Source organism: Schistocerca gregaria, chromosome 8 (assembly GCF_023897955.1).
Source record: "Schistocerca gregaria isolate iqSchGreg1 chromosome 8, iqSchGreg1.2, whole genome shotgun sequence".
NCBI lineage: Eukaryota > Metazoa > Arthropoda > Insecta > Orthoptera > Acrididae > Schistocerca > Schistocerca gregaria.
In genome coordinates, this window is record NC_064927.1 from 8887401 (window position 1) to 8914801 (window position 27401).

At 46.3% G+C, this 27401-nt stretch overlaps 6 non-coding genes across 6 annotated transcripts; all 6 read right to left on the reverse strand.

The window, feature by feature from the left end:
* Positions 1-1678: 1678 nt before the first annotated feature.
* Trnak-cuu (transfer RNA lysine (anticodon CUU)) lies at positions 1679-1751 on the reverse strand. Its single transcript has one exon. It is a non-coding gene; the product is annotated as a tRNA-Lys (tRNA).
* An 8639-nt stretch (positions 1752-10390) lies between these two features.
* On the reverse strand, positions 10391-10463 carry Trnak-cuu (transfer RNA lysine (anticodon CUU)). Its single transcript has one exon. It is a non-coding gene; the product is annotated as a tRNA-Lys (tRNA).
* Positions 10464-11899: 1436 nt separating this feature from the next.
* Positions 11900-11972, reverse strand: Trnak-cuu (transfer RNA lysine (anticodon CUU)). The gene has a single exon. It is a non-coding gene; the product is annotated as a tRNA-Lys (tRNA).
* Positions 11973-13394: 1422 nt separating this feature from the next.
* On the reverse strand, positions 13395-13467 carry Trnak-cuu (transfer RNA lysine (anticodon CUU)). Its single transcript has one exon. It is a non-coding gene; the product is annotated as a tRNA-Lys (tRNA).
* A 4472-nt stretch (positions 13468-17939) lies between these two features.
* Positions 17940-18012, reverse strand: Trnak-cuu (transfer RNA lysine (anticodon CUU)). Its single transcript has one exon. It is a non-coding gene; the product is annotated as a tRNA-Lys (tRNA).
* Positions 18013-20941: 2929 nt separating this feature from the next.
* On the reverse strand, positions 20942-21014 carry Trnam-cau (transfer RNA methionine (anticodon CAU)). The gene has a single exon. It is a non-coding gene; the product is annotated as a tRNA-Met (tRNA).
* Between the last annotated feature and the right edge of the window lie 6387 nt (positions 21015-27401).

Consider the following 27401-nt stretch of genomic DNA (forward strand, 5'->3'; position numbering starts at 1 on the left):
TGACAAAAGCGATCCTGCGTTTCCTTGAGCGTGGGTATCCGGCAAAACGACTCTACTCGAGGTATCACTATCTTCCACCCGTCGTGGATTCACAGGGGGAGACACTACAGGATCAATGTACATTCGACCAGACGCAGGGAGACCAACTTCAGAGGGTTCAGAAGTGTTCTGACTCATTTGGCTGCTTATTCGTTTCGCTTTTTCGCGGAGCTGTGGGGCGAGCTGATTGGCTCCTTGATGTGCAAGTCTCCGCTTCTTTTTGGAAGGCTTCCTGTTAGGGTTCGCGGTATCATCAACATCCGAAGTGGACTGTTGACTCTGGGGTTGATCAGGCCGGGAACACAGCGTCTGCTTCGTCCTCAGTACCAGTGGCATCAACCACTGGGGAGCCATCCGTCGTTACCTCCATCTGTGAGTGTGGTAGCGGCGGTGCCGGGTCAGCACTCGGTTCTTTGACGTTATCGGCCAAAACATCATTCAAACGAGGGGCATCTACAGGCGGGGTCGCGGGTGGTAGACCAGAAGCCGCGGCAACGTATGTCAGTGGCAGTGCCGTCGTCACAGGGGGGCTAGCGGCTTCACCGACAGGTATCTGCGTCACGCGTCTTTGTATAAATTCAGAGCGCACGTGGCCGGGCGCACCACAGCCGGCACACGTTTTTGGCTGCCCATCATATATGACAATTCCGCGATGTCCACCTACGTAAATATATGAAGGTATGTGCTTTTGTAGATCGATCTTAACCTGCCTGATGCCGTTAAGCACCGGAAATTTGTGGGCTTTGGACCTACGCTCCGCAAAATGGTTAATGACCCTCCCGTAAGGTGTTAATGCAGAATTTATTTGCGCGGCTGATATTTCAAACGGGAGTTCGAAAATACGTGCCGTTCGGATGCCCAGTCCAGCATGCGTAATGCTGACGTCACTGACGGTACCATCTCTATGTTTAAACTTCAGTACACCTCCACTGGACTCCACAATTCTATCACACATTTCAGAGGACGTTAATTTCACATAAACAACACTAGTCACGATAGAGAAATTTACCCCTACAAAGTCATCAAAAGTAATCTTAGCTGTTTCCTCTAACCCTGCTTCAACTTCAAACGAATTTGGTTTCGAAAAGTTCCTATCAAAGGTAAACTTCAAGATAGCTTCCCTGTTAGTCGGATTCATAATTCCATATCAGATCCTACAGAACGGAACGAATACTAATAAGCAGACGCTGTAAGCACGCGACTCACCGCCTGACGTAAACACTTCCTGCCACAGCGCGCTGGCCCTGGAGGTCCGCTCACCACCGCTGCCGCAGGCAGACTGACCACAGAGCTAAAGAGTCGCGGCCTAGTGGTACTTATGCGTACTTCGTCCTTACGGTCGTCTGGATCATCAGACTTCAGCTGACAACACTTCAGATTACCGACTAATATTTGCAGCTATGGCGACCCATTACTGCTTGGCTACACATCTGAGACGTAACCGATGTGCTCTCCAAACAACAACACTTGCATTTCAGAACATGTCTTTCACACATGTCTACAAAATCACCTTCACCTTCAAATACAGTTTCCTTGCGACTGACAGAGACGTAGGCAAAGTTTAAAGTTGCTATTTCCATTACATCACGTTAATCAGAAAAACGGTAATTTACATCTGCAGCGGAACAAAATTCCGTTCCGCCCAGCGTGGGGCTCGAACCCACGACCGTGAGATTAAGAGTCTCATGCTCTACTGACTGAGCTAGCTGGGCTGCTTCGGTAAATACTTGCCGGGTAGCACGACACACATTACTCGTTTGGGTTGGGTGGTCCCATGCAGAATCTCTCCATGCTGCCTAATGTTTTCCTAACGCCACACTCGTCACGTACTTCACTTTTATTTCATAATCGTTTCTGAGAGGTAAAGGAATTGCATGACAACCTGCAGAGCTAGTGGCGTCAAAATTAACACTCATACTTGATGTGACTCAAAAGGCGAACGAGTTACTCTCCGACGTTGTTATAGATGTGCAAGTGCCAGTGAACACTCGCGGTGACGGCACTCTGCCGACCATTTCGCTAGTTTTCACCGGTCTTGTTGTGTGTGTTTCAAGCTCAAGAGCATCTCCAAGCAGAAAATGGTCAACAGCAACATTCAGACGGTTTCGTACTGCTCAATTGCTACATTAAAACGATATGTTTCTTTTTCAGAACTGATAAAACACGAGCGTGACAGCATTCGAACCTGTAATCTTCAGATCCGAAGTCCGACGCCTTATCCATTTGGCCACACACAGTTACTGACGACCAAGTGCAAACTTAGTTATGACTCATCTCGAAACGCTCACACCCCTGATGTTACGTGTTTTCGATCTACACAGCCGCTGCCCCTTGCTATTTCCCACCCATTCGTTACATTCAACCTCTTACGTGACCGACCAAATATAGACTGGGAAACAAGACCACACACTTTGTGCATACGGAATCGAAGGCAGGGCGTCCCTCGCCGCATTTGCTATGGTGGCCATTTGCTACTTCTGCAGAAGCGGCGGCGGCGGCGACGACGACGACGACGACGACGACGACGAGGACCGCGAGAGACTCTGACATATGTGGGAAATACATCTATAAAATGTAATTCAGACTGCCTCGTCCCACCTTATGGTGTACCGCTTTGGCAAAGGCTTTATCTGCTCCATTCGCCTTAATCACATCTGAGAGTAATTCTTAATAAAAGGCATGTCGCTAATTGTTTTGAGGGTGGAACTCACGACCCTTTGTTTACTATACCAGTGCTCTACCACTGAGCTAAAGAGGCGCGGCCTAGCGGTACTTTTGCGTACTTCGTCCTTACGGTCGTCTGGATCATCAGACTTCAGCTGACAACACTTCATATTACCGACTAATATTTGCAGCTATGGCGACCCATTACTGCTTGGCTACACATCTGACACGTAACCGATGTCCTCTCCAAACAACAACACTTGCATTTCAGAACATGTCTTTCACACATGTCTACAAAATCACCTTCACCTTCAAATACAGTTTCCCTGTGACAGACAGAGACGTAGGCAATGTTTAAAGTTGCTATTTCCATTACATGACGTTAATCAGAAAAACGGTAATTTACATCTGCAGCGGAAGAAAATTCTGTTCCGCCCAGCGTGCTACTCGAACCCACGACAGTGAGATTAAGAGTCTCATGCTCTAGCGACTGAGCTACCCAGGCTGCTTCGATGAATAATTGCCAGGTAGCATGTCACACAGTACTCGTTTGGGTTGGGTGGTCCCATACAGAATCTCTCCATGCTGCCTAATGTTTTCCTAACGTCACACTCGTCACGTACTTCACTTTTATTTCATGATCATTTCTGAGAGGTAAAGGAATTGCATGACAACCTGCAGAGCTAGTGGCGTCAAAATTAACACTCATACTTGATGTGACTCAAAAGGCGAACGAGTTACTTTCCGACGTTGTTTTAGATGTGCAAGTGCCAGTGGAAACTCGCGGTGACGGCACTCTGCCGACCATTTCGCTAGTTAACACCGGTCTTGTAGTGTGTGTTTCAAGCTCAAGAGCATCTCCAAGCAGAAAATGGTCAACAGCAACATTCAGACGGTTTCGTACTGCTCAAATGCTACATTAAAACGGTATGTTTCTTTTTCAGAACTGATAAAACACGAGCGTGACAGCATTCGAACCTGTAATCTTCAGATCCGAAGTCCGACGCCTTATCCATTTTTTTTTTTTTTTTTTTTTTTTTGGGCCTCCCATCACCCCTTTTAGCCCATCCTTGCGCTCTCCATAATTCGCCTTCATCGGCGTCGGCTTCTCACGCCATGTACATTACCATAAACTGATGAGACGAAGTTAATCCCTTTATCGTGGAGAAACTAATGTACCCCTTCTTTGGGCTTATTGATAATGTGAAAAAAGAATGAAGTCTTCAGTAGGTAGAAACAGAAGTTATGTTCAGTTTGTTTCCTTCTTCATCGCTGTTTTTTGTTGTCACACTTAAAGCAAATAGTCTTCCTTGACAAAGAAACGTCAGAGGGCATTTCGAAACTGCCTCTTCTCTCTGAAAATGCTTAAAAAACAAACCATATTCGGTAAGAAGCAACTATTTATAATGGCTTCTTGAAAAATAAATTAATAAACGTTGAACTCAAAGAACGGAAATTCCGGTAAAAACTAAAATAATTTTTTTTTTTTTTTTTCACGATTGTTAAGTAAGTTAGTAGTGGTGAACACTCTCTTACGTTTGTCTTCTGTGTCCGCAGATATTTCTTGTTAATTCTTTTACATCAAGGTCTTGATTAAAAAATTTGCGTATGTTTCTTTATATTTACTAGTCTTCAGTAACATGTGATGCTCAGTTAGCAGAGAGATCCAAAAATCCTCTTGGCTTTTCTCTTCCTTCGTGAAGAGGTAATGGACCGTTGCCGCTTTCAGCCAATTGACTGCGTTGCGTTTCGTGTTAGGAAAGGGTACATTATCCGGTGTCAAAAAGTCCGCAGGCGTTATAGCGTTAGGTGACGTTCGAAGGATGAGTGACAGCTTTCGTCGGACATTCAGCCAGATATCTTTAACCTTGTCGCACACGAAACGATGTTCTTCGTTATCAATTAAACTACACGTTGCACACAAAGGCGAATCCGCTAAGTGGATCGAATGAAGTTTCGAGTTTGTTGCAACTTTCCTATTTACAACAAAGTACCATGTTGCTTTCAGATGAGTAGCTAAGTTACGGTTATGAATATTTGCCCATATCACTTTCCAGTTAGAACATGGATAGTTTTGTTCTATTTTGTTGTTCTTCTTTTCTCCCATCAATTTGCCATATATTTCTTTTACGTTTGTCATGTCTTTTTCCGGAATTCTTGAACGTAGGTAGCTATATTCTATTAAAAACCATCGTAAATGGTAAAGTCCGCTCGGTATGTGCTGCACATTAATGGGTGGAGAGAGGTCATCTGGAGCTATTTCAGATAGCAAGTGCGCGGCGATACAGCTGCCGGATTGTCTCCATTGTTGAAATGTATTGGAGATGTACAGAGCCTGCGACTTTTTAGTAACATTCGTTAAGTTTAAGCCGCCATTATTAGTGGCGAGCGTCAGAGTGTCATACTGGATTTTAAATATGTGGCCACGGCTCACAAAATAGCCTATTGCTGACATAATTTGTTTGGCGATGCGGGCGGGTATTGGCAGTATCTGGGCGACATAATTGACTTTGGAAGTAATAGAGACGTTCGCTAAAGACACTCTCTGAATTTCATTTAATTGTCGAATACTATGTGTCCGTACACTAGCTCGTATGGTAGTTAGTACTTGTCTATAGTTGGCCGCAATAGTTTGACGTATATTTTTTCGGAAATCAATGCCGAGACACTTCAAGGCTGTTAGCTCACGTAACTGACCGTGTGTGCGCATGCCAATGCCACATCCGATATTGAATATGCCGGACTTGGTTTTGTTTAACCTCGCGGCTGACGCTCGTTCGTATTTTTCTATTATGTGCATTGCCGTCTCGACTTCCGCTACATTCATAACGAGAAACCCAACATCGTCCGCATAAGCTTTACATATTATTTTGTTTCCTCGTATTTGCAATCCTTGTAACCGCTGAGTCAAGGTAGCGAGCAAAGGTTCGATGGCCATGGCAGAAAGTGCCATGGACAACGGACAACCTTGCCTGACGGAACATGCGATCTCGACTGGCCGGCTAGGCTGTCCATTTATGATGATTCTGGAGGAGTTATTCGTTACCAAACGTCGTATGAGGTCGACGAATCTCGGCGGAAAACCCATTGCGCCCATCGTTTTCAGGAGGTAGGAGTGGCTGATCCTGTCGAAGGCTTTATCGAAATCTAACGACACGATGGCACATTTTAGTCGACATACTTCTGCTATTGAAATTATGTCGCGGTAGTCGGACAGCGTCTGCTGAATTTTCCTATCTTTGCCCACGCTAGACTGATATGGGCCGGTGACGCTGGCCATTACATTTTTAAGTCTGTGGGCTAAGAGCCGCGAAAAAATTTTATAGTCACTGTTCAGCAGAGTGATTGATCTCAAATTTCCAATTTTCTTGCCAGCCGATTTTTTTGCGATTAACACTATCATACCTTCACGAAAATCTTTCGGTATCTCCTTATTGAGGTTCAGAAGTTCATTACAGATGCATGTAATTCTATGTTTTATATGTTCCCAGAAGACTTGATAAAATTCTGCTGGTATGCCGTCAGCTCCAGGGGATTTATTTTTTGCACTTTGATAGACAGCATAGTGTACATCGTCTTCGGTCGCCTCCGCTATTAGAGCTTCCGCGTACGCGTTACCAACGCGTCCTTGCAGGTGGGTCAGTAAATCGTCCTGTGCTTTTTCGTCTACCTCTTTATGTGAAAACAAGTTGTCGAAATGGGTTAGTATTTCTGCTTTTATGTCGTTGTGCATTGTCAAGGTGGTTCCATTATCAGTTTTAAGCTCCGTCAGTATTTTGCGGAATCCTCGTTTAGTTTCACGAATCACATGATATATCGAAGTGGCTTCTTTTTGCGCCACAGTCTCTGCTCTTGACCTTATTTGGTATCCTTCAAGCTGTTGTCGCCTTAATGTCAGTATTTTTGCCTGGAATTTTTTAATTCTCCCATGGTTCCCAATAGCTGTAGCACCTTGCAGGTAGAGTTCTCGGAGACAATGAAAGTAAAATTCTATCGTTCTTTTCCGCCAAAAGCTCTTCTCCCGGGAGTAGTTGATGAAACATCCCCGGATCTGAGGTTTGGCGCATTTGAGCCACCAATCCAATGTCGAGTGGTAAGAGCTGAGTTTGGTCTCGCAGGCTCTCCAAGTGGTGAGAAAGGCTTCTCGACAGGCAGGATCTTTTAAGTGTGAATCATTAAGTTTCCATGGCCCTTTATATCGACAGGTTCCTTGTCGTTCCAAATTTAATGTGCATATATATGCAGCGTGGTCCGAAAAAACGGTTGGCCAAACTTCAGACTGCAGGATGCGGTGTTTCAGATTGGGCGAGACATATATTCGATCCAACCGGCTCGCTGAATGATTAGTGAGGTGGGTAAAGCCGGGTGCCGCGCCGTGCTTTTGCTCCCACGAATCAGTTAAACGGAGGTCGGTGACGATACGTTCCAGGTCCGGCGATTTGTTGTATTTCGGAGTTTGGTCTTTGGCATGTATGACACTGTTAAAGTCGCCTCCAAGGATGGTATGGGTGCAGTGTACACCAAACAAAGGAACAATTCCCTCCTTAAAAAACTGTGCTCGTTGGCACCGATTGGTAGAACCAGATGGGGCATAGACATTAATAATCCTGGTGTTATAAAGCGTGCCGGCAATGCCTCTGCCGTTAGGCAGTTTTGTTACGTCTGTAATGACGACGCCCTCTTTGAAAAGAAATGCGGTACCCAAATCACATCCAATTCCAGGATTGACTATAGCATTATACCCCTGTATGAAGTCAAGTTCGATGTTTGTTACTTCTTGTAAAAACAAAATGTCCACATCAGCTGCATACAGGAAATCTTTTAAATTTTGTAAATTAAATGGGCTACAAATTTTATTGATGTTCAGCGTAGCGATCTTATAGGCCTGCAACGGAACTACGTTAGCCAAGACGGGAGTGTAATTAGGAAAAACTCTGGCAACATATCATTTCGAAAAAACATTAAGAAATCTGACCCGAGAGACATGTGGACACAAGTCAGTAAAACCGTTCAGACTAGAAATATTCATGACTTGGGAAGGGATCAGTCGGCTTCTCCGTGTCTGGGACAGTATCCGTCGCGGCGATGACATTCAAGACGACGTCATCGCGTGGTGTGGCCATCGTGGTGACTGTAACGGTTCCTGTGGTGTCCATAATTTCGTCCTCCTTTGTAGTGTCGTCGACATCGTCTGCCCACGGATTCGACAGCCCTGTCATCGGTTCGTCATTAAGTGGTGCACTATATTCAGGTGTTTGCTGGTGATTTTTATCTTCGGTTCGGGTAATTGCTACGTCATCGGAGGGCAAACTGGCAGAACCGGAGGTGCTATCCAAGGACACAGGGTCTTCGTTAGATGACTGCTGATTGCACTGCAAGTTCTCAGATGCAGAGTGACGTATGTTGCCCCCTATTTGCTTCGCCTGTTCACGCAGTTGTGGTGCAGTCTGCTCTGCACCTTGACGCGCGATCCTCCGTTTTTTAGATTTCTTGGGAGATGCGTCTCGTGGTGGACTTTGGACGGTACCTGAAGAAGCCTCAGGTTGCAAAGTAGCACTACTCGAAGTGACTGACGTCAGGTCTGATTTCATTGCACTTGACGGGCTGTGGTCAGTGCCTAAGGCAGCTGCAGGATTCGGAAGAGCACCACTAGAAACGGCTGGTTGCGAGTCCGTTTTCTGTGCACCTGATACGCTTTTGATACCTCCTAAAGAAGCTCCAGGATGCAGAGGAGCACTACCCGAAGCGACTGAGGTCGCGTCCGTATCCATTGCCTCATTGGGCGATTCCACGGCGACAAGGGCAGGAGCAGATATGTCTTCGCAGGAGGGTTGAGTGTCTACAGATGCTACACCTGAGTCGGTCGGTTGGTCGGTCGCTTGTGGGTCGGTATTCGTAGTAACTTCGGGGGGCGCAGTGGCACTTGCAAAACCGCGCGCTACGGCGACATATGTCACGGGCAGCGTTGACATAGCAGGGGGCCTGACGGCATCGCCGGCAGGCAGTTGCGCCACTCGCCTTTGAACACAGTCTGCACGAACGTGGCCTGGTAAATTGCAGACAGCACACGTTTTCGGTTGGTCATCATACATCACAACAGCTCTATATCCGCAGACGTTTATAAACGACGGAATGTGCTTCTGCAATTCGACTTTTAATTGGCGCACACCATTCAAAACAGGGAATTTGTGTGCAGCAGACCACCGTTCGGCAATATTACTCAAAACTTTCCCGTATGGAGCAATAACAGCATTTATCTGGTCACTTGTAATTTCAAAGGGAAGTTCAAAGACTCGCACGGTCCGAATACCTACACCAGCATGGGCAACGGTAACCTCCCCAACATTTCCGTCAGCATGTTTAAATTTCAGAATGCCACCATAAGATGGAACTATCCTTTCACACAATTCTGGACTGGCAAGTTTCACGAAAACCACACTGTTCATAATCGAGAAATGTATGCCGATAATATCATCAAGTCCTATTTTAACATCATCCTCTAACCACTGTTCAACATCAAATGACCTCGGTCGGACAAAGTTGCGATCAAACGTGAATTTCAAAGTATCTTTTCGTTGCGGTTGCGACATCTCTTAATTCTTTTTCATGTCTACACAAATACTATAGACAGCGACGCGTTGCAGCAAGAGCAGAGACTTACCACGCGGAGCTAACGCAGCACAGCACACAGCACGGCACGTCCGACCTCCAGCGCAGCCGCTGGCTGACTATCCATTAGGCCACACAGTCACTGACGACCAAGTGCAACTTGTATAAGACTTATCTCGAAACTCTCACACCCCTGATAATTTGTGTTTTCGTTCTACACAGCCGCTGCCCTTGCTCTTTCCCACCCATTCGTTACATTCAACCTCTTACGTGACCGACCAAATATAGACTGGGAAACAAGACCACACACTTTGTGCATACGGAATCGAAGGCAGGGCGTGCCTCGCCGCATTTGCCACGATGGCCATTTGCTACTTCTGCAGAAGCGGCGGCGACGACGACGACGACGACGACGACGACGACGACGACGACGACGACGACGACGCGCGAGAGGCTCTGACATATGTGAGAAATACATCTATAAAATGTAATTCAGACTGCCTCATCCCACCTTATGCTGAACCGGTTTGGCAAAGGCTTTATCTGTGCCATTCGCCTTAATCACATCTGAGAGTAATTCTTAATAAAAGGAATGTCGCTAATTGTTCGTCATCACAGATACTGTTTGCTATACGGCCACGACGCGCAACTGATTTCCAAAATTCGACTTCTTCCTTTGTGGATGGAACTCACGACCCTTGGTTTACTAGTCCAGTGCTCTACCACTGAGCTAAAGGGGCGCGGCCTAGCGGTACTTTTGCGTACTTCGTCCTTACGGTCGTCTGGATCATCAGACTTCAGCTGACAACAATTCACATTACCGACTAATATATGCAGCTATGGCGACCCATTACTGCTTGGCTAAACATCTGACACGTAACCGATGTCCTCTCCAAACCACAACACTTGCATTTCAGAACATGTCTTTCACACATGTCTACAAAATCACCTTCACCTTCAAATACAGTTTCCTTGCGACTGACAGAGACGTAGGCAAAGTTTAAAGTTGCTATTTCCATTACATCACGTTAATCAGAGAAACGGTAATTTACATCTGCAGCGGAACAAAATTCCGTTCCGCCCAGCGTGGGGCTCGAACCCACGACCCTGACATTAAGACACTCATGCTATACCGACTGAGCTAGCCGGGCTGCTTCGGTGAATACTTGCTGGGATGCACGTCACACAGTACTCGTTTGGGTTGGGTGGTCCCATACAGAATCTCTCTATGCTGCCTAATGTTTTCCTAACGTCACACTCGTCACGTACTTCACTTTTATTTCATAATCATTTCTGAGAGGTAAGGTATTGCATGACAACCTGCAGAGCTAGTGGCGTCAAAATTAACACTCATACTTGATGTGACTCAAAAGGCGAACGAGTTACTTTCCGACGTTGTTTTAGATGTGCAAGTGCCAGTGGAAACTCGCGGTGACGGCACTCTGCCGACCATTTCGCTAGTTAACACCGGTCTTGTAGTGTGTGTTTCAAGCTCAAGAGCATCTCCAAGCAGAAAATGGTCAACAGCAACATTCACACGGTTTCGTACTGCTCAAATGCTACATTAAAATGGTATGTTTCTTTTTCAGAACTGATATAACACGAGCGTGACAGCATTCGAACCTGTAATCTTCCCATCCGAAGTCCGACGCCTTATCCATTAGGCCACACCGTCACTGACGACCAAGTGCAACTTGTATATGACTCATCTCGAAACGCTCACACCCCTGATAATTTGTGTTTTCGTTCTACACAGCCGCTGCCCTTGCTCTTTCCCACCCATTCGTTACATTCAACCTCTTACGTGACCGACCAAATATAGACTGGGAAACAAGACCACACACTTTGTGCATACGGAATCGAAAGCAGGGCGTGCCTCGCCGCATTTGCCACGATGGCAATTTGCTACTTCTGCAGAAGCGGCGGCGGCGACGACGACGACTACGACGACGACCGCGAGAGGCTCTGACATATGTGAGAAATACATCTATAAAATGTAATTCAGACTGCCTCATCCCACCTTATGCTGAACCGGTTTGGCAAAGGCTTTATCTGCGCCATTCGCCTTAATCACATCTGAGAGTAATTCTTAATAAAAGGCATGTCGCTAATTGTTCGTCATCACAGATACTGTTTGCTATACGGCCACGACGCGCAACTGATTTCCAAAATTCGACTTCTTCCTTTGTGGATGGAACTCACGACCCTTGGTTTACTAGTCCAGTGCTCTACCACTGAGCTAAAGGGGCGCGGCCTAGCGGTACTTTTGCGTAATTCGTCCTTACGGTCGTCTGGATCATCAGACTTCAGCTGACAACAATTCATATTACCGACTAATATATGCAGCTATGGCGACCCATTACTGCTTGGCTACACATCTGACACGTAACCGATGTCCTCTCCAAACCACAACACTTGCATTTCAGAACATGTCTTTCACACATGTCTACAAAATCACCTTCACCTTCAAATACAGTTTCCTTGCGACTGACAGAGACGTAGGCAAAGTTTAAAGTTGCTATTTCCATTACATCACGTTAATCAGAAAAACGGTAATTTACATCTGCAGCGGAACAAAATTCCGTTCCGCCCAGCGTGGGGCTCGAACCCACGACCCTGACATTAAGAGACTCATGCTCTACCGACTGAGCTAGCCGGGCTGCTTCGGTGAATACTTGCTGGGATGCACGTCACACAGTACTCGTTTGGGTTGGGTGGTCCCATACAGAATCTCTCTATGCTGCCTAATGTTTTCCTAACGTCACACTCGTCACGTACTTCACTTTTATTTCATAATCATTTCTGAGAGGTAAAGGAATTGCATGACAACCTGCAGAGCTAGTGGCGTCAAAATTAACACTCATACTTGATGTGACTCAAAAGGCGAACGAGTTACTTTCCGACGTTGTTTTAGATGTGCAAGTGCCAGTGGAAACTCGCGGTGACGGCACTCTGCCGACCATTTCGCTAGTTAACACCGGTCTTGTAGTGTGTGTTTCAAGCTCAAGAGCATCTCCAAGCAGAAAATGGTCAACAGCAACATTCACACGGTTTCGTACTGCTCAAATGCTACATTAAAATGGTATGTTTCTTTTTCAAAACTGATATAACACGAGCGTGACAGCATTCGAACCTGTAATGTTCAGATCCGAAGTCCGACGCCTTATCCATTAGGCAACACCGTCACTGACGACCAAGTGTAACTTGTATATGACTCATCTCGAAACGCTCACACCCCTGATAATTTGTGTTTTCGTTCTACACAGCCGCTGCCCTTGCTCTTTCCCACCCATTCGTTACATTCAACCTCTTACGTGACCGACCAAATATAGCCTGGGAAACAAGACCACACACTTTGTGCATACGGAATCGAAGGCAGGGCGTGCCTCGCCGCATTTGCCACGATGGCAATTTGCTACTTCTGCAGAAGCGGCGGCGGCGACGACGACCGCGAGAAGCTCTGACATATGTGAGAAATACATCTATAAAATGTAATTCAGACTGCCTCATCCCACCTTATGCTGAACCGGTTTGGCAAAGGCTTTATCTGCGCCATTCGCCTTAATCACATCTGAGAGTAATTCTTAATAAAAGGCATGTCGCTAATTGTTCGTCATCACAGATACTGTTTGCTATACGGCCACGACGCGCAACAGATTTCCAACATTCGACTTCTTCCTTTGTGGATGGAACTCACGACCCTTGGTTTACTAGTCCAGTGCTCTACCACTGAGCTAAAGGGGCGCGGCCTAGCGGTACTTTTGCGTACTTCGTCCTTACGGTCGTCTGGATCATCAGACTTCAGCTGACAACAATTCGTATTACCGACTAATATATGCAGCTATGGCGACCCATTACTGCTTGGCTACACATCTGACACGTAACCGATGTCCCCTCCAAACCACAACACTTGCATTTCAGAACATGTCTTTCACACATGTCTACAAAATCACCTTCACCTTCAAATACAGTTTCCTTGCGACTGACAGAGACGTAGGCAAAGTTTAAAGTTGCTATTTCCATTACATCACGTTAATCAGAAAAACGGTAATTTACATCTGCAGCGGAACAAAATTCCGTTCCGCCCAGCGTGGGGCTCGAACCCACGACCCTGACATTAAGAGACTCATGCTCTACCGACTGAGCTAGCCGGGCTGCTTCGGTGAATACCTGCTGGGATGCACGTCACACAGTACTCGTTTGGGTTGGGTGGTCCCATACAGAATCTCTCTATGCTGACTAATGTTTTCCTAACGTCACACTCGTCACGTACTTCACTTTTATTTCATAATCATTTCTGAGAGGTAAAGGAATTGCATGACAACCTGCAGAGCTAGTGGCGTCAAAATTAACACTCATACTTGATGTGACTCAAAAGGCGAACGAGTTACTTTCCGACGTTGTTTTAGATGTGCAAGTGCCAGTGGAAACTCGCGGTGACGGCACTCTGCCGACCATTTCGCTAGTTAACACCGGTCTTGTAGTGTGTGTTTCAAGCTCAAGAGCATCTCCAAGCAGAAAATGGTCAACAGCAACATTCAGACGGTTTCGTATTGCTCAAATGCTACATTAAAACGGTATGTTTCTTTTTCAGAACTGATATAACACGAGCGTGACAGCATTCGAACCTGTAATCTTCAGATCCGAAGTCCGACGCCTTATCCATTAGGCCACACCGTCACTGACGACAAAGTGTAACTTGTATATGACTCATCTCTAAACGCTCACACTCCTGATAATTTGTGTTTTCGTTCTACACAGCCGCTGCCCTTGCTCTTTCCCACCCATTCGTTACATTCAACCTCTTACGTGACCGACCAAATATAGACTGGGAAACAAGACCACACACTTTGTGCATACGGAATCGAAGGCAGGTCGTGCCTCGCCGCATTTGCCACGATGGCAATTTGCTACTTCTGCAGAAGCGGAGGCGGCGACGACGACGACGACGACGACGACTACGACGACGACCGCGAGAGGCTCTGACATATGTGAGAAATACATCTATAAAATGTAATTCAGACTGCCTCGTCCCACCTTATGCTGTACCGCTTTGGCAAAGGCTTTATCTGCGCCATTCGCCTTAATCACACCTGAGAGTAATTCTTAATAAAAGGCATGTCGCTAATTGTTCGTCATCACAGATACTATTGGCTATACGGCCACGACGCGCAACTGATTTCCAGAATTCGACTTTTTCCTTTGAGGATGGAACTCACGACCCTTGGTTTACTAGTCCAGTGCTCTAGCACTGAGCTAAAGAGGCGCGGCCCAACGGCACTTTTACGTACTTCGTACTTACGGTCGTCTGGATCATCAGACTTCAGCTGACAACACTTCATATTCCCGACTAATATTTGCAGCTATGGCGACCCCTTACTGCTTGGCTACACATCTGACACGTAACCGATGTTCTCCCCAAACCACAACACTTGCATTTCAGAACATGTCTGTCACACATGTCTACAAAATCACCTTCACCTTCAAATACAGTTTCCTTGCGACTGACAGAGACGTAGGCAAAGTGTAAAGTTGCTACTTCCATTACATCACGTTAATCAGAAAAACGGTAATTTACATATGCAGTGGAACAAAATTCCGTTCCACCCAGTGTGGGGCTCGAACCAACGACACTGAGATTTAGAGTCTCATGCTCTACCGATTGAGCTAACCGGCCTGCTTCGGTGAATACTTGCCGGGCAGCACGTCACATAGTACTCGTTTGGGTTGGGTGGTCCCATACAGAATCTTTCCATGCTGCCTAATGTTTTCCTAACGTCACACCCGTCACGTACTTCACTTTTATTTCATAATCATTTCTGAGAGGTAAAGGAATTGCATGACAACCTGCAGAGCTAGTGGCGTCAAAATTAACACTCATACTTGATGTGACTCAAAAGGCGAACGAGTTACTTTCCGACGTTGTTTTAGATGTGCAAGTGCCAGTGGAAACTCGCGGTGACGGCACTCTGCCGACCATTTCGCTAGTTAACACCGGTCATGTAGTGTGTGTTTCAAGCTCAAGAGCATCTACAAGCAGAAAATGGTCAACAGCAACATTCAGACGGTTTCGTACTGCTCAAGTGCTACATTAAAACGGTATGTTTCTTTTTCAGAACTGATATAACACGAGCGTGACAGCATTCGAACCTGTAATCTTCAGATCCGAAGTCCGACGCCTTATCCATTAGGCCACACAGTCACGGAGGACCAAGTGCAACTTGTATATGACTCATCTCGAAACGCTCACACCCCTGATAATTTGTGATTTCGTTCTACACAGCCGCTGCCCTTGCTCTTTCCCACCCTTTCGTTACATTCAACTTCTTCCGTGACCGACAAAATATAGACTGCGAAACAAGACCACACACTTTGTGCATACGGAATCGAAGGCAGGTCGTGCCTCGCCGCATTTGCCACGATGGCAATTTGCTACTTCTGCAGAAGCGGCGGCGGCGACGACGACGACGACGACGACGACTACGACGACGACCGCGAGAGGCTCTGACATATGTGAGAAATACATCTATAAAATGTAATTCAGACTGCCTCGTCCCACCTTATGCTAAACCGCTTTGGCAAAGGCTTTATCTGCGCCATTCGCCTTAATCACACCTGTGAGTAATTCTTAATAAAAGGCATTTCGCTAATTGTTCGTCATCACAGATACTGTTGGCTATACGGCCACGACACGCAACTGATTTCCAGAATTCGACTTTTTCCTTTGAGGATGGAACTCACGACCCTTGGTTTACTAGTCCAGTGCTCTACCACTGAGCTAAATAGGCGCGGGCTAGCGGCACTTTTGCGTACCTCGTACTTACGGTCGTCTGGATCATCAGACTTCAGCTGACAACACTTCATATTACCGACTAATATTTGCAGCTATGGAGACCCATTACTGCTTGGCTACACATCTGACACGTAACCGATGTCCTCTCCAAACCACAACACTTGCATTTCAGAACATGTCTGTCACACATGTCTACAAAATCACCTTCACCTTCAAATACAGTTTCCTTGCGACTGACAGAGACGTAGGCAAAGTTTAAAGTTGCTTTTTCCATTACATCACGTTAATCAGAAAAACGGTAATTTACATCTGCAGCGGAACAAAATTCCGTTCCGCCCAGCGTGGAGCTCGAACCAACGACCCTGACATTAAGAATCTCATGCTCTACCGACTGAGCTAACTTGGCTGCTTCGGTGAATACTTGCCGGGCAGCACGTCACACAGTAGTCGTTTGGTTTGGGTGGTCCCATACAGAATCACTCCATGCTGCCTAATGTTTTCCTAACGTCACACCCGTCACGTACTTCACTTTTATTTCATAATCATTTCTGAGAGGTAAAGGAATTGCATGACAACTTGCAGAGCTAGTGGCGTCAAAATTAACACTCATACTTGATGTGACTCAAAAGGCGAACGAGTTACTTTCCGACGTTGTTTTAGATGTGCAAGTGCCAGTGGAAACTCGCGGTGACGGCACTCTGCCGACCATTTCGCTAGTTAACACCGGTCTTGTAGTGTGTGTTTCAAGCTCAAGAGCATCTCCAAGCAGAAAATGGTCAACAGCAACATTCAGACGGTTTCGTACTGCTCAAGTGCTACATTAAAACGGTATGTTTCTTTTTCAGAACTGATAAAACACGAGCGTGACAGCATTCGAACCTGTAATCTTCAGATCCGAAGTCCGACGCCTTATCCATTAGGCCACACAGTCACGGAGGACCAAGTGCAACTTGTATATGACTCATCTCGAAACGCTCACACCCCTGATAATTTGTGTTTTCGTTCTACACAGCCGCTGCCCTTGCTCTTTCCCACCCATTCGTTACATTCAACTTCTTACGTGACCTACCAAATATAGACTGCGAAACAAGACCACACACTTTGTGCATACGGAATCGAAGGCAGGGCGTGCCTCGCCGCATTTGCCACGATGGCCATTTGCTACTTCTGCAGAAGCGGCGGCGGCGACGACGACGACGACAGCGAGAGGCTCTCACATATGTGAGAAATACATCTATAAAATGTAATTCAGACTGCCTCGTCCCACCTTATGCTGTACCGCTTTGGCAAAGGCTTTATCTGCGCCATTCGCCTTAATCGCATCTGAGAGTAATACTTAATTAAAGGCATGTCGCTAATTGTTCGTCATCACAGATACTGTTTGCTATACGGCAACGAAGCGCAACTGATTTCCAAAATTCGACTTCTTCCTTTGAGGATGGAACTCACGACCCTTGGTTTACCAGTCCATCGCTCTACCACTGAGCTAAAGAGGCGCTGCCTGGCGGTACTTTTGCGTACTTCGTCCTTACGGTCGTCTGGATCATCAGACTTCAGCTGACAACACTTCATATTACCGACTAATATTTGCAGCTATGGCGACCCATTACTGCTTGGCTACACATCTGACACGTAACCGATGTCCTCTCCAAACAACAACACTTGCATTTCAGAACATGTCTTTCACACATGTCTACAAAATCAACTTCACGTTCAAATACAGTTTCCTTGCGACTGACAGAGACGTAGGCAAAGTTTAAAGTTGCTATTTCCATTACATCACGTTAATCAGAAAAACGGTAATTTACATCTGCAGCGGAACAAAATTCCGTTCCGCCCAGCGTGGGGCTCGAACCCACGACCCTGACATTAAGACACTCATGCTATACCGACTGAGCTAGCCGGGCTGCTTCGGTGAATACTTGCTGGGATGCACGTCACACAGTACTCGTTTGGGTTGGGTGGTCCCATACAGAATCTCTCTATGCTGCCTAATGTTTTCCTAACGTCCCACTCGTCACGTACTTCACTTTTATTTCATAATCATTTCTGAGAGGTAAAGGAATTGCATGACAACCTGCAGAGCTAGTGGCGTCAAAATTAACACTCATACTTGATGTGACTCAAAAGGCGAACGAGTTACTTTCCGACGTTGTTTTAGATGTGCAAGTGCCAGTGGAAACTCGCGGTGACGGCACTCTGCCGACCATTTCGCTAGTTAACACCGGTCTTGTAGTGTGTGTTTCAAGCTCAAGTGCATCTCCAAGCAGAAAATGGTCAACAGCAACATTCAGACGGTTTCGTGCTGCTCAAATGCTACATTAAAACGGTATGTTTCTTTTTCAGAACTGATAAAACACGAGCGTGACAGCGTTCGAACCTGTAATCTTCAGATCCGAAGTCCGACGCCTTATCCATTAGGCCACACAGTCACTGACGACCAAGTGCAACTTGTATATGACTCATCTCGAAACGCTCACACCCCTGATAATTTGTGTTTTCGTTCTACACAGCCGCTGCCCTTGCTCTTTCCCACACATTCGTTACATTCAACTTCTTCCGTGACCGACAAAATATAGACTGCGAAACAAGACCACACACTTTATGCATACGGAATCGAAGGCAGGGCGTGCCTCGCCGCATTTGCCACGATGGCCATTTGCTACTTCTGCAGAAGCGGCGGCGGCGACGACGACGACGACCGAGAGAGGCTCTGACATATGTGAGAAATACATCTATAAAATGTAATTCAGACTGCCTCGTCCCACCTTATGCTGTACCGCTTTGGCAAAGGCTTTATCTGCGCCATTCGCCTTAATCACATCTGAGAATAATACTTAATAAAAGGCATGTCGCTAATTGTTCGTCATCACAGATACTGTTTGCTATACGGCCACGACGCGCAACTGATTTCCAAAATTCAAGTTCTTCGTTTGAGGATGGAACTCACGACCCTTGGTTTACTAGTCCAGTGCTCTAGCACTGAGCTAAAGAGGCGCGGCCTAGCGGCACTTTTACGTACTTCGTACTTACGGTCGTCTGGATCATCAGACTTCAGCTGACAACACTTCATATTACCGACTAATATTTGCAGCTATGGCGACCCATTACTGCTTGACTACACATCTGACACGTAACCGATGTCCTCTCCAAACCACAACACTTGCATTTCAGAACATGTCTGTCACACATGTCTACAAAATCACCTTCACCTTCAAATACAGTTTCCTTGCGACTGACAGAGACGTAGGCAAAGTGTAAAGTTGCTACTTCCATTACATCACGTTAATCAGAAAAACGGTAAATTACATATGCAGTGGAACAAAATTCCGTTCCACCCAGGGTGGGGCTCGAACCAACGACACTGAGATTTAGAGTCTCATGCTCTACCGATTGAGCTAGCCGGCCTGCTTCGGTGAATACTTGCCGGGCAGCACGTCACACAGTACTCGTTTGGGTTGGGTGGTCCCATACAGAATCTCTCCATGCTGCCTAATGTTTTCCTAACGTCACACCCGTCACGTACTTCACTTTTATTTCATAATCATTTCTGAGAGGTAAAGGAATTGCATGACAACTTGCAGAGCTAGTGGCGTCAAAATTAACACTCATACTTGATGTGACTCAAAAGGCGAACGAGTTACTTTCCGACGTTGTTTTAGATGTGCAAGTGCCAGTGGAAACTCGCGGTGACGGCACTCTGCCGACCACTTCGCTAGTTAACACCGGTCTTGTAGTGTGTGTTTCAAGCTCAAGAGCATCTCCAAGCAGAAAATGGTCAACAGCAACATTCAGACGGTTTCGTACTGCTCAAGTGCTACATTAAAACGGTATGTTTCTTTTTCAGAACTGATAAAACACGAGCGTGACAGCATTCGAACTTGTAATCTTCAGATCCGAAGTCCGACGCCTTATCCATTAGGCCACACAGTCACGGAGGACCAAGTGCAACTTGTATATGACTCATCTCTAAACGCTCACACCCCTGATAATTTGTGTTTTCGTTCTACACAGCCGCTGCCCTTGCTCTTTCCCACCCATTCGTTACATTCAACTTCTTACGTGACCTACCAAATATAGACTGCGAAACAAGACCACACACTTTGTGCATACGGAATCGAAGGCAGGGCGTGCCACGCCGCATTTGCCACGATGGCCATTTGCTACTTCTGCAGAAGCGGCGGCGGCGACGACGACGACGACAGCGAGAGGCTCTCACATATGTGAGAAATACATCTATAAAATGTAATTCAGACTGCCTCGTCCCACCTTATGCTGTACCGCTTTGGCAAAGGCTTTATCTGCGCCATTCGCCTTAATCGCATCTGAGAGTAATACTTAATAAAAGGCATGTCGCTAATTGTTCGTCATCACAGATACTGTTTGCTATACGGCAACGACGCGCAACTGATTTCCAAAATTCGACTTCTTCCTTTGAGGATGGAACTCACGACCCTTGGTTTACCAGTCCATCGCTCTACCACTGAGCTAAAGAGGCGCTGCCTGGCGGTACTTTTGCGTACTTCGTCCTTACGGTCGTCTGGATCATCAGACTTCAGCTGACAACACTTCATATTACCGACTAATATTTGCAGCTATGGCGACCCATTACTGCTTGGCTACACATCTGACACGTAACCGATGTCCTCTCCAAACAACAACACTTGCATTTCAGAACATGTCTTTCACACATGTCTACAAAATCAACTTCACCTTCAAATACAGTTTCCTTGCGACTGACAGAGACGTAGGCAAAGTTTAAAGTTGCTATTTCCATTACATCACGTTAATCAGAAAAACGGTAATTTACATCTGCAGCGGAACAAAATTCCGTTCCGCCCACCGTGGGGCTCGAACCCACGACCGTGAGATTATGAGTCTCATGCTCTACTGACTGAGCTAGCTGGGCTGCTTCGGTAAATACTTGCCTGGAAGCACGTCACACTGTACTCGTTTGGGTTGGGTGGTCCCATACAGAATCTCTCCATGCTGCCTAATGTTTTCCTAACGTCCCACTCGTCACGTACTTCACTTTTATTTCATAATCATTTCTGAGAGGTAAAGGAATTGCATGACAACCTGCAGAGCTAGTGGCGTCAAAATTAACACTCATACTTGATGTGACTCAAAAGGCGAACGAGTTACTTTCCGACGTTGTTTTAGATGTGCAAGTGCCAGTGGAAACTCGCGGTGACGGCACTCTGCCGACCATTTCGCTAGTTATCACCGGTCTTGTAGTGTGTGTTTCAAGCTCAAGAGCATCTCCAAGCAGAAAATGGTCAACAGCAACATTCAGACGGTTTCGTACTGCTCAAATGCTACATTAAAACGGTATGTTTCTTTTTCAGAACAGATAAAACACGAGTGTGACAGCATTCGAACCTGTAATCTTCAGATCCGAAGTCCGACGCCTTATCCATTAGGCAACACAGTCACTGACGACCAAGTGCAACTAGTATATGACTCATCTCGAAACGCTCACACCCCTGATAATTTGTGTTTTCGTTCTACACAGCCGCTGCCCTTGCTCTTTCCCACCCATTCGTTACATTCAACCTCTTACGTGACCGACCAAATATAGACTGGGAAACAAGACCACACACTTTGTGCGTACGGAATCGAAGGCAGGGCGTGCCTCGCCACATTTGCCACGATGGCCATTCGCTACTTCTGCAAAAGCGGCGGCGGCGTCGTCGACGACGACGACGACGACAGCGAGAGGCTCTGACATATGTGAGAAATACATCTATAAAATGTAATTCAGACTGCCTCGTCCCACCTTATCCTGTACCGCTTTGGCAAAGGCTTTATCTGCGCCATTCGCCTTAATCACATCTGAGAGTAATTCTCAATAAAAGGCATGTCGCTAATTGTTCGTCATCACAGATACTGTTTGCTATACGGCCACGACGCGCAACTGATTTCCAAAATTCGACTTCTTCCTTTGAGGATGGAACTCACGACCCTTGGTTTACTAGACCAGTGCTCTACCACTGAGCTAAAGAGGCGCGGCCTAGCGGTACTTTTGCGTACTTCGTCCTTACGGTCGTGTGGATCATCAGACTTCAGCTGACAACACTTCATATTACCGACTAATATTTGCAGCTATGGCGACCCATTACTGCTTGGCTACACATCTGACACGTAACCGATGTCCTCTCCAAACAACAACACTTGCATTTCAGAACATGTCTTTCACACATGTCTACAAAATCACCTTCACCTTCAAATACAGTTTCCTTGCGACTGACAGAGACGTAGGCAAAGTTTAAAGTTGCTATTTCCATTACATCACGTTAATCAGAAAAACGGTAATTTACATCTGCAGCGGAACAAAATTCCGTTCCGCCCAGCGTGGGGCTCGAACCCACGACCCTGACATTAAGAGTCTCATGCTATACTGACTGAGCTAGCCGGGGTCCTTCGGTGAATACTTGCTGGGCAGCACGTCACACAGTACTCGTTTGGGTTGGGTGGTCCCATACAGAATCTCTCCATGCTGCCTAATGTTTTCCTAACGTCACACTCGTCACGTACTTCACTTTTATGTCATAATCATTTCTGAGAGGTAAAGGAATTTCATGACAACCTGCAGAGCTAGTGGCGTCAAAATTAACACGCATACTTGATGTGACTCAAAAGGCGAACGAGTTACTTTCCGACGTTGTTTTAGATGTGCAAGTGCCAGTGGAAACTCGCGGTGACGGCACTCTGCCGACCATTTCGCTAGTTATCACCGGTCTTGTAGCGTGTGTTTCAAGCTCAAGAGCATCTCCAAGCAGAAAATGGTCAACAGCAACATTCAGACGGTTTCGTACTGCTCAAATGCTACATTAAAACGGTATGTTTCTTTTTCAGAACTGATAAAACACGAGCGTGACAGCATTCGAACCTGTAAGCTTCAGATCCGAAGTCCGACGCCTTATCCATTAGGCCACACAGTCACTGACGACCAAGTGCAACTTGTATATGACTCATCTCGAAACGCTCACACCCCTGATAATTTGTGTTTTCGTTCTACACAGCCGCTGCCCTTGCTCTTTCCCACCCATTCGTTACATTCAACTTCTTACGTGACCTACCAAATATAGACTGCGAAACAAGACCACACACTTTGTGCATACGGAATCGAAGGCAGGGCGTGCCTCGCCGCATTTGCCACGATGGCCATTTGCTACTTCTGCAAAAGCGGCGGCGGCGACGACGACAGCGAGAGGCTCTGACATATGTGAGAAATACATCTATAAAATGTAATTCAGACTGCCTCGTCCCACCTTATCCTGTACCGCTTTGGCAAAGGCTTTATCTGCGCCATTCGCCTTAATCACATCTGAGAGTAATTCTCAATAAAAGGCATGTTGTTAATTGTTCGTCATCACAGATACTGTTTGCTATACGGCCACGACGCGCAACTGATTTCCAAAATTCGACTTCTTCCTTTGAGGATGGAACTCACGACCCTTGGTTTACTAGACCAGTGCTCTACCACTGAGCTAAAGAGGCGCGGCCTAGAGGTACTTTTGCGTACTTCGTCCTTACGGTCGTCTGGATCATCAGACTTCAGCTGACAACACTTCATATTACCGACTAATATTTGCAGCTATGGCGACCCATTACTGCTTGGCTACACATCTGACACGTAACCGATGTCCTCTCCAAACAACAACACTTGCATTTCAGAACATGTCTTTCACACATGTCTACAAAATCACCTTCACCTTCAAATACAGTTTCCTTGCGACCGACAGAGACGTAGGCAAAGATAAAGTTGCTATTTCCATTACATCACGTTAATCAGAAAAACGGTAATTTACATCTGCAGCGGAACAAAATTCCGTTCCGCCCAGGGTGGGGCTCGAACCCACGACCCTGACATTAAGAGTCTCATGCTATACCGACTGAGCTAGCCGGGGTCCTTCGGTGAGTACTTGGCGGGCAGCACGTCACACAGTACTCGTTTGGGTTGGGTGGTCCCATACAGAATCTCTCCATGCTGCCTAATGTTTTCCTAACGTCACACTCGTCACGTACTTCACTTTTATGTCATAATCATTTCTGAGAGGTAAAGGAATTTCATGACAACCTGCAGAGCTAGTGGCGTCAAAATTAACACGCATACTTGATGTGACTCAAAAGGCGAACGAGTTACTTTCCGACGTTGTTTTAGATGTGCAAGTGCCAGTGGAAACTCGCGGTGACGGCACTCTGCCGACCATTTCGCTAGTTATCACCGGTCTTGTAGTGTGTGTTTCAAGCTCAAGAGCATCTCCAAGCAGAAAATGGTCAACAGCAACATTCAGACGGTTTCGTACTGCTCAAATGCTACATTAAAACGGTATGTTTCTTTTTCAGAACTGATAAAACACGAGCGTGACAGCATTCGAACCTGTAAGCTTCAGATCCGAAGTCCGACGCCTTATCCATTAGGCCACACAGTCACTGACGACCAAGTGCAACTTGTATATGACTCATCTCGAAACGCTCACACCCCTGATAATTTGTGTTTTCGTTCTACACAGCCGCTGCCCTTGCTCTTTCCCACCCATTCGTTACATTCAACTTCTTACGTGACCTACCAAATATAGACTGCGAAACAAGACCACACACTTTGTGCATACGGAATCGAAGGCAGGGCGTGCCTCGCCGCATTTGCCACGATGGCCATTTGCTACTTCTGCAAAAGCGGCGGCGGCGACGACGACAGCGAGAGGCTCTGACATATGTGAGAAATACATCTATAAAATGTAATTCAGACTGCCTCGTCCCACGTTATCCTGTACCGCTTTGGCAAAGGCTTTATCTGCGCCATTCGCCTTAATCACATTTGAGAGTAATTCTCAATAAAAGGCATGTTGCTAATTGTTCGTCATCACAGATACTGTTTGCTATACGGCCACGACGCGCAACTGATTTCCAAAATTCGACTTCTTCCTTTGAGGATGGAACTCACGACCCTTGGTTTACTAGACCAGTGCTCTACCACTGAGCTAAAGAGGCGCGGCCTAGAGGTACTTTTGCGTACTTCGTCCTTACGGTCGTCTGGATCATCAGACTTCAGCTGACAACACTTCATATTACCGACTAATATTTGCAGCTATGGCGACCCATTACTGCTTGGCTACACATCTGACACGTAACCGATGTCCTCTCCAAACAACAACACTTGCATTTCAGAACATGTCTTTCACACATGTCTACAAAATCACCTTCACCTTCAAATACAGTTTCCTTGCGACCGACAGAGACGTAGGCAAAGATAAAGTTGCTATTTCCATTACATCACGTTAATCAGAAAAACGGTAATTTACATCTGCAGCGGAACAAAATTCCGTTCCGCCCAGGGTGGGGCTCGAACCCACGACCCTGACATTAAGAGTCTCATGCTATACCGACTGAGCTAGCCGGGGTCCTTCGGTGAGTACTTGCCGGGCAGCACGTCACACAGTACTCGTTTGGGTTGGGTGGTCCCATACAGAATCTCTCCATGCTGCCTAATGTTTTCCTAACATCACACTCGTCACGTACTTCACTTTTATTTCATAATCGTTTCTGAGAGGTAAAGGAATTGCATGACAACCTGCAGAGCTAGTGGCGTCAAAATTAACACTCAGACTTGATGTGACTCAAAAGGCGAACGAGTTACTTTCCGACGTTGTTTTAGATGTGCAAGTGCCAGTGGAAACTCACCGTGACGGCACTCTGCCGACCATTTCGCTAGTTAACACCGGTCTTGTAGTGTGTGTTTCAAGCTCAAGAGCATCTCCAAGCAGAAAATGGTCAACAGCAACGTTCAGACGGTTTCGTACTGCTCAAATGCTACATTAAAACGGTATGTTTCTTTTTCAGAACTGATAAAACACGAGCGTGACAGCATTCGAACCTGTAATCTTCAGATCCGAAGTCCGACGCCTTATCCATTAGGCAACACAGTCACTGACGACCAAGTGGAACTAGTATATGACTCATCTCGAAACGCTCACACCCCTGATAATTTGTGTTTTCGTTCTACACAGCCGCTGCCCTTGCTCTTTCCCACCCATTCGTTACATTCAACCTCTTACGTGACCGACCAAATATAGACTGGGATACAAGACTACACACTTTGTGCGTACGGAATCGAAGGCAGGGCGTGCCTCGCCACATTTGCCACGATGGCCATTCGCTACTTCTGCAAAAGCGGCGGCGGCGACGACGACAGCGAGAGGCTCTGACATATGTGAGAAATACATCTATAAAATGTAATTCAGACTGCCTCGTCCCACCTTATCCTGTACCGCTTTGGCAAAGGCTTTATCTGCGCCATTCGCCTTAATCACATCTGAGAGTAATTCTCAATAAAAGGCATGTTGTTAATTGTTCGTCATCACAGATACTGTTTGCTATACGGCCACGACGCGCAACTGATTTCCAAAATTCGACTTCTTCCTTTGAGGATGGAACTCACGACCCTTGGTTTACTAGACCAGTGCTCTACCACTGAGCTAAAGAGGCGCGGCCTAGAGGTACTTTTGCGTACTTCGTCCTTACGGTCGTCTGGATCATCAGACTTCAGCTGACAACACTTCATATTACCGACTAATATTTGCAGCTATGGCGACCCATTACTGCTTGGCTACACATCTGACACGTAACCGATGTCCTCTCCAAACAACAACACTTGCATTTCAGAACATGTCTTTCACACATGTCTACAAAATCACCTTCACCTTCAAATACAGTTTCCTTGCGACCGACAGAGACGTAGGCAAAGATAAAGTTGCTATTTCCATTACATCACGTTAATCAGAAAAACGGTAATTTACATCTGCAGCGGAACAAAATTCCGTTCCGCCCAGGGTGGGGCTCGAACCCACGACCCTGACATTAAGAGTCTCATGCTATACCGACTGAGCTAGCCGGGGTCCTTCGGTGAGTACTTGGCGGGCAGCACGTCACACAGTACTCGTTTGGGTTGGGTGGTCCCATACAGAATCTCTCCATGCTGCCTAATGTTTTCCTAACGTCACACTCGTCACGTACTTCACTTTTATTTCATAATCGTTTCTGAGAGGTAAAGGAATTGCATGACAACCTGCAGAGCTAGTGGCGTCAAAATTAACACTCAGACTTGATGTGACTCAAAAGGCGAACGACTTACTTTCCGACGTTGTTTTAGATGTGCAAGTGCCAGTGGAAACTCGCGGTGACGGCACTCTGCCGACCATTTCGCTAGTTAACGCCGGTCTTGTAGTGTGTGTTTCAAGCGCAAGAGCATCTCCAAGCAGAAAATGGTCAACAGCAACATTCAGACGGTTTC